The sequence below is a fragment of the Ambystoma mexicanum genome, chromosome 10 (genome assembly GCF_040938575.1).
Source record: "Ambystoma mexicanum isolate Mex_15411 chromosome 10, UKY_AmexF1_1, whole genome shotgun sequence".
Lineage (NCBI taxonomy): Eukaryota > Metazoa > Chordata > Amphibia > Caudata > Ambystomatidae > Ambystoma > Ambystoma mexicanum.
Genome location: NC_090932.1, coordinates 405,917,904 through 405,930,046, shown reverse-complemented (window position 1 = coordinate 405,930,046; position 12,143 = coordinate 405,917,904). Strand labels below are relative to the sequence as shown.

At 41.3% G+C, this 12,143-nt stretch overlaps 1 protein-coding gene across 1 annotated transcript in view; it reads right to left on the bottom strand.

The window, feature by feature from the left end:
- LOC138491456 (calcium-activated potassium channel subunit alpha-1-like) overlaps positions 1–12,143 on the bottom strand; it is a 1,832,603-nt gene that overhangs the window by 211,225 nt on the left and 1,609,235 nt on the right. The gene's annotated exons all lie outside the window — the stretch shown is intronic.

The following is a 12,143-nucleotide window of genomic DNA, read 5'->3' as shown; positions in this document are numbered from 1 at the left end:
CCCTGGACCGAAAATGGGGGTAAAAATGATGATCCCGAAAAAAAGGATGATTCAGCATCCCCTCGTCGAAGTAGGAGAGGGCAGGATCCCTTCCCCCACCCCACAGCTGCAGGAGCAGTCCACTGGAGACACTCGCTGTCTACCACCCTTCCGACATCTACGCTATGCGTAATCAGATATCCGTGCCCATCCGGATCCCTAAAGGTACCCCTTGTCCTTGGGCCACATCGTAGCCTGCTCTTCCTACACTTTCTGCATTTGATTTTCAAAATATCACTTTGAATCGGCATCGTCGCCTGACCATAAAATGTCTGGCGTGATGCGGCGTGAGAACGGCGCTGATCCTCGTTGCTAAGTGATTGGGAAGATACATTATCCAATCTGCCTCACCGACAGGCGGAAGCCGGCCTGCGGACAAAGGCTGTGGATAAAGGCTTCTGTTTGCCTCTGTTCGCCGTGGAGAGCAGCGGCCTTCTCTCCTTGCCCTGCTTATTAATCCAGACAGCTGCATCCAATCTACCATATGTATGCGCACTGCAGATACACCAGGCAAGTAACCCAATGAATGCGTTCACCTTAATCATCACCAGCACGTTCCTGACCTTAAGGTAACTCCATGCACAACGGGCCTTCACTGAGCCTAGTCTTCAACTACCTCTCCTAACACACTGTGGCCCATGCTTGAAACAATCCCTTGTCCAGCATTCATGAGCGCTCACTTGTTCTCGTACACCATGTACGGTGTACTCTGTGCACCTGATCTCATCGAACCAGCCCATACTACTGCATACCCGTAATTAACTCACCTGAACCTAGACCCTTGTATACCGAACTTTACCTGAACTTGCCTATGCCACTACACATGGGACTCATCCGAACTAGCATTTGCTATGCCTATGAACCAGCATATGCTTACTGTTCTCGTCTGATCTAGCCTACGTAATTGCTTGCCGTTTTTATTTTAATCTAGCCTATGCCACAGCATACGGTACTTATATAAACGAGCCTAGGCCAATGCTTCCTGTTGTTATGAATGAACACAATACTTTACTGTTTAACAAACAAAAGTGTCCTGAGTAAGAAAAACATAGAAACGAAGTTTTCTCACCTGGGGATTTGGAGCAAGAATAGCAGCTACGGATGTAGAAAACAAGGGTACCCAGATGGAGATGATCTAGCTTCAGATGACAATTAGAATTCCCCCTGAGAAACACCCAAAGAACCGGCACAAAGGCCAGGGCAAGGGGCGGTTCCCAGGGAAACCCTCTTGGGGAATAAAACCCTGTGGAGCTGCTAGTGAGCGTAGACTCCTGAAAATGTCCCGTAGTAGTAGATTACGCTATCCCGGGAGTGTGGTGATGAATAGGCGTGTCTTTAAAGGATAGGAACCAGAGCAGAAGAATCAGATTGGCTAAAGGGAAATAGTGAAACAAAGTGATTAGAAATGATTCTGCCTAGTGCTGGAAAAGACACTTCTAGAAGCGGAACCCTTACCAAGGGATCTGATGGTAGCAAGATTTAGAAATGAGAGTAACTGACGATCTGGTATGATCTGAAAGACTGGATACACTGGAGGGTGTAGAACAACGGAAAATGATGAACAAACACTCAAGAGCAGGGGTCTCCAACCTTTACGTTAGCTAGAGCTACTTGTAGTGGATGCCAACAGTGGAGAGCTACTAGCGGACGATATCGGGGTGGGGATATTTATAAGCCTCGGAATTTTTACCAATATTTTTTTGGCTCGATTATTTCCCCTCTATAAACAGATGGAATAACCTATGCCTTTACGAATATATTAAGAACTTCAAAAACCTCTTTGTTGCATTATTATTTATTAGTAGCTGTCTCAAAAAGACAGATATTTGTTGGACTACCATACAAATATCCTGTAATTTTTGTGCCCCTTCCTTTGCGTTTTATGCAGGCTTTCTACATGCTAGGCACACTATTATTTTCCAAATAAAAAAAAGTAATTTCCAATTTGAAAAATGTTGCGCGCGTTCAAAAGTTTTCTTTGAAATGTTTTTTTTTATCAGACACCACACATACTCTGTTATTTGCCGGTAAGATAGCTCAGCGGGATGAGCGCTCACTGCTGCTATCTGAGCGTGATCTGCAGGTCGCAGGTTAAAATCCCGGCAAGGCCAACTCAGCCTTTCATCCTTCTGAGGTCGATACACGTACCAATTTCAGTTGGGTGATATTGCATGTAAATATGTGCTCTGTAAAGTGCTTTGGATTAAGGCGCTATATAAATAACACATCATTATTATTTGTGTGCCCCTCTGTGTTTTAGCACAAGTTATATTTATAAAGATGTTATATGCTTGTCAAACTGGTTAATCACAAATGCGTCTGTTATGCTGACAGCAGTTTTTAGGAAATTAAACTGTGGGTTCATGGGTGCCAACTTTTGATTTTCACAGGGGCAGAAATATCCTCACCTCAGCCCTGAATATAAGCAAGCAACCAGCCCACCCATACCCTGGCCAAACACATTGTATAGCACTTTGTTTATAATGCATTGCAAAAAGTCATACGATTAACAACCTGTAGTTTTGAATATATAACATCTCAGCATCGGTCTGTCAACCTGCTGAACTACCCTGGTAGGCTTCTACTGTACAGCGTGTCTATGGATTGCTTAATGTACTAAAAGTGGGTGTACTTGTGTCATGGAAGTGATTTAAAGTGGAAATGTACGGTGTGGAATTTGGAAAGAAATTGCACCATTTTTAAAAATATTATTTTGAACATTTCCAGGCGAACAGCAGTGCTACTGTGATATTTTCATTGCGTGGTCACAATGATCCTGATCCTGCCCCAGCCCCTCCAACATCTCTGGCAAACAAGAGCAGCTTGCTTAAGAAAGACTGTCGTGGGGGCGCACAAGGCCAACTGTGGTACTACAGGCGGCCTGCAGAAGCATAACGTGATACTGACATTTGTCAGTGGATTTATAAGCAGTTCCAAGTGGCACAGTAGCCAAGCTCTCTGCTTGCAATTGGGCTGACTAGGGTTCTGATCCTGAACACGGAACATGGCTGCAAAAATCACCACTAAATAATATAACTTAGGATAAATGTTTATTTTTCAGTATCTTCAGCGCGGGCGACTGAAAAGGCTCAGGCGAGCTACTAGTCGCCCGCGATCGACTGTTTGGCGACCTCTGCTCAAGAGTAATTGGAAGCAACCTAACCTCCAAGAGGGGAGTAGAGAACAATAGTTATCCTGAATAAACAGAGACCCCTTCTAGCTTGATGAATGACTGAGGTTCAGAAGGGATGAGAGTACAGGGTGTTGTATCTGGATGACGAAAACAAACTATAAGCCCGCAAGACAAGAAACCAAAATTCTTATAAATGCTTCAGGAGAAAAGGATGCCTACCAAAGGAAACCCTAGTAACCCACACCGGTCGAAGGCGGATGATGGAAACAAATTCTCCCAAGGCGAGTGGCTTGGGCGGCTGTGATAGAACCCCAGAACGGGAAGGCAACAAAGCGTCCTAAAGTAAACACACATAAACAACAACAAAGATCAATTAGTTTCAATAGAAAAGTGGCAATAATAATATATGCCCCAAAGGAAAGTCTGAGTAGAAAGAGGAAAGGATTCCCTGACACGGACTCACATAGCGTTCGCAAGCTCCTTGGAGAGTAGCAACGCGTCCTTGTCCAGGAGAAGCAGGCAGATAAGCTGTCGGCGCGTCGGCCCGGAAACATTGCAAGGCATTCTGGGGCGGAGCGACTAGACTGCTGCACACATTGCAGTGGTCTGCAGGAGCCGCCATGTTGGGGTCAGGCATCGCATTAGGATTAACGCAGATAGACGTGACACCTGTATTCATTTGAATGAGCCGTTACCACTGTATACTGCTTTCCTCTGAACTAGCTCATGTATACTGTACCTATTTGAATCAGCCTACGTAACCGTTCACCACTTCTCCCTTTGAACGTGCCCACACCACAGCATACTGCAGTCATTTGAACTATCCTATGCTATGCCTAGAATCTAGCCTTTGTTTATTGCTCCTATTGAACTAGTCTACCCCATTGCATATTGTTGTCATCTGAACTAGCCTATGCCACTGCATATTGTTTTCATCTGAACTAGCCTATGCCACTGCATATTGTTTTCATCTGAACTAGCCTACGCCACTGCATATCGTTGTCATCTGAACTAGCTTACACCATTGCATTTTCTTTTCATCTGAACTAGCCTATGCCACTGCATATCATTGTCATCTGAACTAGCCTACGCCACTGCTTACTGCTATCACTAGAACCAGCCTCAGCCATTGTATACTGTATTGATCTGCACTAACCTGGGCCGTTGTACACCAAACTCACCTGAACTAGCCTATGCCACTGCATACCCGATCTCATTGAACTAGCCACTGCCATTCAGGTGCACCTGAATCTACTTATGCTAGCCTACGCTATCTAATCAACAGGAGCTTTTAGAAATTAACTTCCTCCTCCAAACTAGCCGGGCTGCTAATCATTTTATGCACTGCCCTGTCTGTCCGACTACTGTACCTTCATTACACATCTGAGACATGACCTTTGCTATGACCAAGAGGCCCACCTACTCTGTGCACACCCTCGTCCTTTCCACCCTCCTCGCTCTTACCACTATGGCATCCTTCTGTAACAGATCTCTGCTAGTAAGTGAAGTGAATTCCACCACAACACATGTAAAAGTCAACCTACCAAAAATAAGAAAATCACTACCCCTTTCCAACTTAATTAAACCCACATACTTCCTACCACCTCTCACCCCCAGTCAAAAGCGAACTAGTAGCAGCAGTAACGTTACGCAAGTTGCGCAAGTTTCACCTGTATCCCAACAGACTCTTCGTTCTACTAACAAGCTCTACCCTAGCCAGAGATGCTCCACCAAATGAAGAAATTACAGATTAGGGTCCAGATTGCCCAAGCCACCATCAGACCACACAAACAGCTGTTTCCAAACGAGGCCAATACGGCCCTCACACAACACTTCCAAATGTGAATCCACTCCTAGACTGAATTCCTGCACCAGTTCCCCTGGAACTCCTACTATTATCAGCAAAAACCCTACCAGGATCACAACAAATTAAATGCTAATTATTAAGGGTGGCCTCATCAACGCCAGATCACTTGTAGCCCATGCCTCAGAAATTGCTGATATCATCACTTGCAACCAACTAGACTTCCTAGCTGTCACTGAAAAATGGCTACACAAAGCAGCAGGACCTGCTCTGATGCTAGCAGTCCCAGCCAGCTTCACTATCATTAGAAGAGATAGACAAACATCCAAAGGAGGCGGCCTGCAAATCTGACCTTAATATCAAAGAGATAGAACCTATGCTGTTGCCATCAGCAGAGTTACTCTCAGTTAAAATGGGAATATCCCCTTCACGCACTATCACTGTGCATTTGATCTATAGACCTCCTGGCCCTCTAGGAGCATTTGAAGAAGACATAACATCTCTTGTGAACACAAATGCTAAACCTGGGACACAGATACCAATGCCTCCGTCCTAGCAAACACTGTCAAGGAAACTGGCCTTACTATCAGGAACAATGGACCAACTCATTCCAAAGGCTGCACCTTGGACTGGGTCGCAGATATTAACTACACCTCCTGCATTACTGCCACTGAACCATGCATCTGCAATGATCACTACCTGATCTTGTTCACCATCCAGGACATCCCACAAACCAATGCAACCAAACCAACGGCACCACCAGACCTTACCAGATGTAAAAAGAATATAACAGTCACAAACCTCCTACCACTGATCCATCACATTACTAATCCTTCCTACCTGTCTACCGACCCTGCGGAACTGGTTGATCTGTACAATATTACTATCAAAACAGCTATAGATACCATCGCGCCTTTGAAATTGAGCAAAGCAAAACCGCTGGCACATCTCAACACATGGTTTACCCCTAGCCTAAAAGCTCTATGCAAAGAAAAAATACAGGCAGAAACTAGTTGAAAAAAAAACATCGACTCAGAACAAAATCTCCTCACCTCCCTCACTGACAGATACAAAAAGGAAATTATACAAACCAAAAAAGAAACTGTTAATGACAGAATTAAAAAAGCAAATTCAAGCAGCAGGCACATCTTCTCTATTCTCAGAGAATTAGAATCCCCTATGGCGCCTATAGACTCGTGCACCAAAACAAAATCTGGTGTACTAACATCCAAAATGCCATATATCACAATGCTACAAGACAAAATATCTGCCAAAAAAAAACTCCCTCCACAAGATTGCGCTTGACACTCAAGAAGCCATCTTGCAAGAACTAGCCAACAACCAAACTAAACCACACAACCAATTCAAATTCAGGTCAATCTCTACTACTGAAGCTGAAAGTATCATTACCTCACTCAAACCCTCCTGATGCCTTAGGATACTTGCCCAGCATCCATCATTAAAGAAGCTGCAAAAGACCTAGCTCCTTTTGTTACCACCTTCATTCATTCTTCTTTCAAATCTTGTTATGTACCAACCAACTTCAAAGATGCCTGGGTATTACCCCTCCTAAAAAGAAATAACTTGGACCCTAGAGTCCCGACCAATTACAGGCCTATAACGATGGTTCCGTTTCTCCTTAAAATCTTACATAGAGCTGCCTATCTACAGATTCAATCTTATTTGGAGATTAACAATTTATTAGGCACTAGACAATCTGGTTTCAGACCAAGACATGGGACTGAGACAACCCTTCTCGATCTCAAGAACCAATTAGATGAGTGAAAAGATAGAGGAGAAACTTCCATTGTTCTACTCCTAGACTTGTCAGCCGCTTTCGATCTGGTTGACGACAAAGTATTATGTTACCACCTCAAATCGGCTGCCAACATTTCCACAGAGGCCACTACATGGATAAACTCTTTTCTAGATAATAGAACTATAATAGTCTTTTCGCCCTCTTCAGCAGCTGACCCAGTACCCATCACATGTGGAGTACCACAGGGGTCATGTGTCTCCCCTACTTTGTACAATGTATTTACAAAGCCACTCTTTGATATACTGGACAAACTGGGTGTCTCATACACTAATTATGCAGACGACACCCAGACCCTCATCCATATCCAAGGCGATTATTACAAAAACATAAACCTTATTAACAAAATTTACCAAACCATACAAGCTTGGATGGCAACCCATGGTCTATGTCTTAATGACGAAAAACCAAACTCCTAATCATTGGGTCCACCAGCAAACTAAACAAACTCCCTCACCAATACAAATCCATCACCATTGACGGTATTAAAATCAAAGTCGTCAAGGAAGTAAAAACCTTAGGTTTCTACTTAGTCTCTGCTCTCAACCTTAACAAGCAAGTAAATGTAACAGCTTCTGCAACAAGTTATACATGCAAATTAACATTCCTGACCACTAAAAGTTGCACCACGATTGCAAGGGCACTAATCCTATTGAAATTGGATTACTGCAATGCACTTTACTTAGGCACCAGTAAACACAATACTAACACACTTCAAACTCTCTAGAACAATGCCATAAAAACAGCCCTAGACATTCCCAAAGGTCAGCACATATCCGACCAAAGAAGATCCTCTAACTGGCTAGCCATCAAAGACAGAATTAAACTTAAAACACTAAATAACATACAAGTGCCTCAACAGCAAAGCTCCGGCATACCTTACAGAGAAATTCACCAAGCATACATCTGAACATCCTATCAGAATGGCACAAACTAATAGCATCAGAATCCCTAACTTTAAACTTAAAAGAACGGGAGGATCTAGCTTCCCAGTCTTGGCAGCACAACTTTGGAACTCAATTCCGGACACCTTGTGAGCCTCACCATCCTTCCATTCATTCAAAACCAATGCTAAACATTGGTTACTCTCCAACGACCGCTGATGCATATTTCCAAGATATGTATAATTGTATCTATATTATTGTACCGCTACTCTAATAACCTGGACGACCAGCTATGACATGTATATATTTATCACTTTTTCCTTTTTGCACATGTATATACTAATGTTAAGTTTCCTTGTATATTCCTGTTATCTCATATCTTTCGTGTTATGCTGTAACTCTAGTGTAACTGTAACTATACATTTCATACAAGCGCCCAGATGCCTGACTTCCCGGTGTGCTCCATAAATAAATAAACAATAAATACAATACTGGCTTCCATGTAGCAGAACAAAAAATGACATCTTTTGGCTACTGTCGGTGTTAGTAGCTATGTTGGCTCCATGTATCATTTTTGCGGAAGCACAAGTTCTGATAGAGCCGTGACCGGCATCAGGAATTGCAGTGGAAGAAGCAACACACTTTATATTAGGGAATAGAGGGTTGTTGTACCAGAACATGTATATTTACCTAAATCCTGATTTAATCATTGAGAAGTTCCTTAATGGATCAGAAATAAAATCAGAGCAAGTGACAGAATGGCTGCAAACCCATAAAGAAGAAGCTAGGAGGGCAACCAAGGAAATAATGTTACAGTTAGAAAATACTTTTATGAGGTCATATAGTGTTACAAAAAGGAGGGGAAAAAGGATGGCTGGTTTATTAGTGGCGACAATTGTGATGACAATAATTGGTGCTGTGGTGGGCACGACAATATCTACAGTCAAAACTGTATCTGTAAACACACTGAGTAACAAGGCACATGAATTGAGTTATGATTTGAAATAGTTGCAACAAACTTTAGATGGGTTCAGGGATGGACAGAAAGAAGCGATCCGTTATGTGAATGAAACAATTTTGGTTCTTAATGAGCAAGCCACAAAATTAGAGCATGGTACCAATGTCTGCTGCATGATATTTTAAATGTGGCAACTCCATTTTAAAGCATTCTGACAAAGTATTTACGGGAAATTCAAAATGCGGTATCGCAGTTGATTCAAGGCCATATACCTCTGTATTTTGTGTCATCTGATATCATTCATCAAATGATGGCACAGATTACACAAAGGGACGTGGAGATAATCCAGGAAAGAATTGCATTTGAAATGGGAAATGCAATACCATTATATATCAATACGGATAGAATGGAAATGGGTTTCCTACTGTGCATTCCGTTTATCACCCCAGAGTTGATCTATCAAACTAAGTTGGTACATAATGTAGGTTTTTTGACAAGATGACAAATATGTTAAGATTGTAACTACGGAGATGGTAACATTTTAAACATGGGAACCTGATGTATATCTGATACCAAAGTTAGATACCTGTTTAAAATTCAAGGAACAGAATTATATATGTCCAGGCAAGCCATTTATACCTGATGCAGCAGATGCTATTTGCAGGTTCAGGTCAGACCATGGGTTGTCTAAGGGGTGTGAGGTGATTATAAGTAGTACGGAAGTTGAGGAATTAGCCCATGCTAGATTGATAGGTGGTTGTTGAGTACTTAGATAAAAAAAATTACACAATTACACAATTACTCACCTTAATCATGGCTCTTTTATTGTCAAACAGTTGCAGCATAACATGTTCTACATATCTATCTCTAAAGATACAGTGGTGTCATTGGGGGGATTAACCCTGTTTCATACCAATGGTGATTTGTGGGAAGGGAAAGTGGAGAACATTGATTTCTTTTGGAAAAATGGGTTTCCTTTTGATCCAGATATTTAATTCTTACTGAAACATAAAAACATACACACGATTAGAACGAATCTAAATAAAGATAACATTACTTTGAGCAACTTAGACCTGACAGAGGCAGATAGGTTCAATTGAGGACCTTGGAGGAAAGAAGTTTGGTGATTCTGGTGGTTCCAATGGTGATTGTTCTGATATGGTTGAATATACTTACCATTAAGATGAAAATGATGATGTTTGTTTTAATGACAATGGTGAGGGAGAAGATCCAATTGGGAGAAGCACATGTGTTTTAAAACATATGTGTTTGTTTTTCCTGCAGAGATTTTGGGATATATTATAGCAGAAAAAAAGAGGGAGTGTTGGAGTATGCATTTCAACATATGGACTCCGCATTTCACATTCACATTTTAGCAAGGGTTTCAGTTTAAACTAGGGCCAAGAGTGTGAAATTCAAGAGTGTGAGTCTAAGGCACAATTAAATAGATGCCAATGCACAGAGCACATGCTAGAAATTGATCACTTTGCTTCATGATGTTATTTCAATGAGCTGAACTGCATCAAATATAATAATAACCTAAATCTAACATACTAATTAACCCAACTCCATTTAACATGTAACAGATGCCCATAGTAACGTTTAGTGCAAATTATCTCATGAAATAAGCTGGATGCAGACTGATGAAAATGCATAATGCTCTGAAAATATGAACGAAAAATGTACTGAGGCTGAATCTGCGCTGTTTGGTAAGCTGAAAAATGTGAAGATCTGTGCCAAAAGACATGGCTTTGTCTTGAACAGGAAGCGCAAGATAAATGTTTCATTTTTCTCTTCAGCAATGCAGTTAGCACAATGAGGAAAACACACAGAGGAAATCACATGATGTGGGTGGATCTGGTCAAAGGGAGGTGTTTTTCTAGATTGACAGGGGGTGTCCTAAAAAAGGGTTTTGAGGCAGAGTAGGGGGCATTCCTCTTCCGGCACTGACTGAAAAGGAGGCAGAGGACTGTTGCTGCTGGGCTAAAGCTGAAGCTGTTTCTCTCCTGTGTTGGCATCTTTAGATGGGCTGCAAAATCTCGAGGGACCTTAGCTATGGATGACCCTGGAACACTGCTAAATTAAGTCGGACAATATCGCCAGCTTTATCTAGGTAATTATAAGTTAATTGAGTGGTGAATGGAGTGAATGGTAGCATAGATGAAATAGTTTAGTTCATATTAGGTGCTGCATTAGAGATTCAAATTTAAATGTACACGTAAAATTGTATTTGCACTTCTCAAAGTCTTGTTGTTTTTCAAAGGGTATTTTTTTTCTTCTTTTTGCCAGGAAGCCAAGATTGATTTAGCAGAACTTGGCACAGATAGAGCGTTGAATGATAAAGAAAGAGTTAAAATAGTAAAACTAAATTGAACTAGCATTTTTTTATGTTTCCGAATTATTGTTAACACATAAACTGAGGTCCAACAGGTGGTAAACCTAATTTGCCACTGGGGGTAATTCACATTTTACCACATATGGTAAAACACAAGGTAAATTACTCGTGGGAGTTGAGCCTTTCAATGTGTTCTGTGGGTGTATGTAATTGCAGTGAATAGTTTTATTTCGAGATGCTGACTGAATGTGTTGTATTTCAATTGCATGCTTTACATCTTGAAATATAGCCAAATGGGCATAATGTGGTATTGTACCTAAGATAACACAGGAGGGCATGAGCCATCTATTCAGAGTGTATTAAGTCCAGTGTTTGTTTGTTGTTAGTGACCCTGGTGAAATCATTATTGGGCAGTATTCTGAAATTAGTCTCACCACTATAAACAAATAACACAATAACATATCTCAAAGTTATAGATATAACCCCAAAATATATTTTACAGATTACAAAAAATATAATCTAGAAACCATCTGTCTTTAAACCGTGGCTTCAAACTTGCACAATACCCCAACTCATCCCACAGACCCTCTGCTCAGAAGAAGCAGGATTTCATCACATCCCAATAGTCAAGAAGTTCACAAAGAGAGACAGAGGTCAGTTTTTCTAATCTAAGCTGTGACATTCTTCATCAAACCACCCTTTTCCTTTAATTCACTGTGCTCAAATTAAAGAAACGTGTGGTTACTTCACAACTAGTAACTTTACTGCTATATTTATCTCCTTCCCCTACTGGTCCACTTGCTCTCACACTTCAACCACATTAGTGAAATTTAGCCGATCCCACTGATGAAAGTAAATCAATGATTCATGTCACTCAAGATACAATTGTCTTAGTATTGAGTTCTCAACAAAGTCAGAAAGTGATCCAGTGATTGCTGTTTATATACACCAAAGCGTAACATTCATTAAAGTCCTTATTTCATTGAGCATTGTATTTGTTGATGGCAACATTAAGAGAAATCCATAATTCCTCCCAGGTATAGGGGCTTTTACAAATGAAGGGAAAATGTGGCAAGAACAATCCATTAGAATAAAAAAGAAAACACCAATAATTTCTCTGGTAAATTGCCTCATTAATTCAAAGTTTGGACACTTCACAAATTGTAAAGAGTGT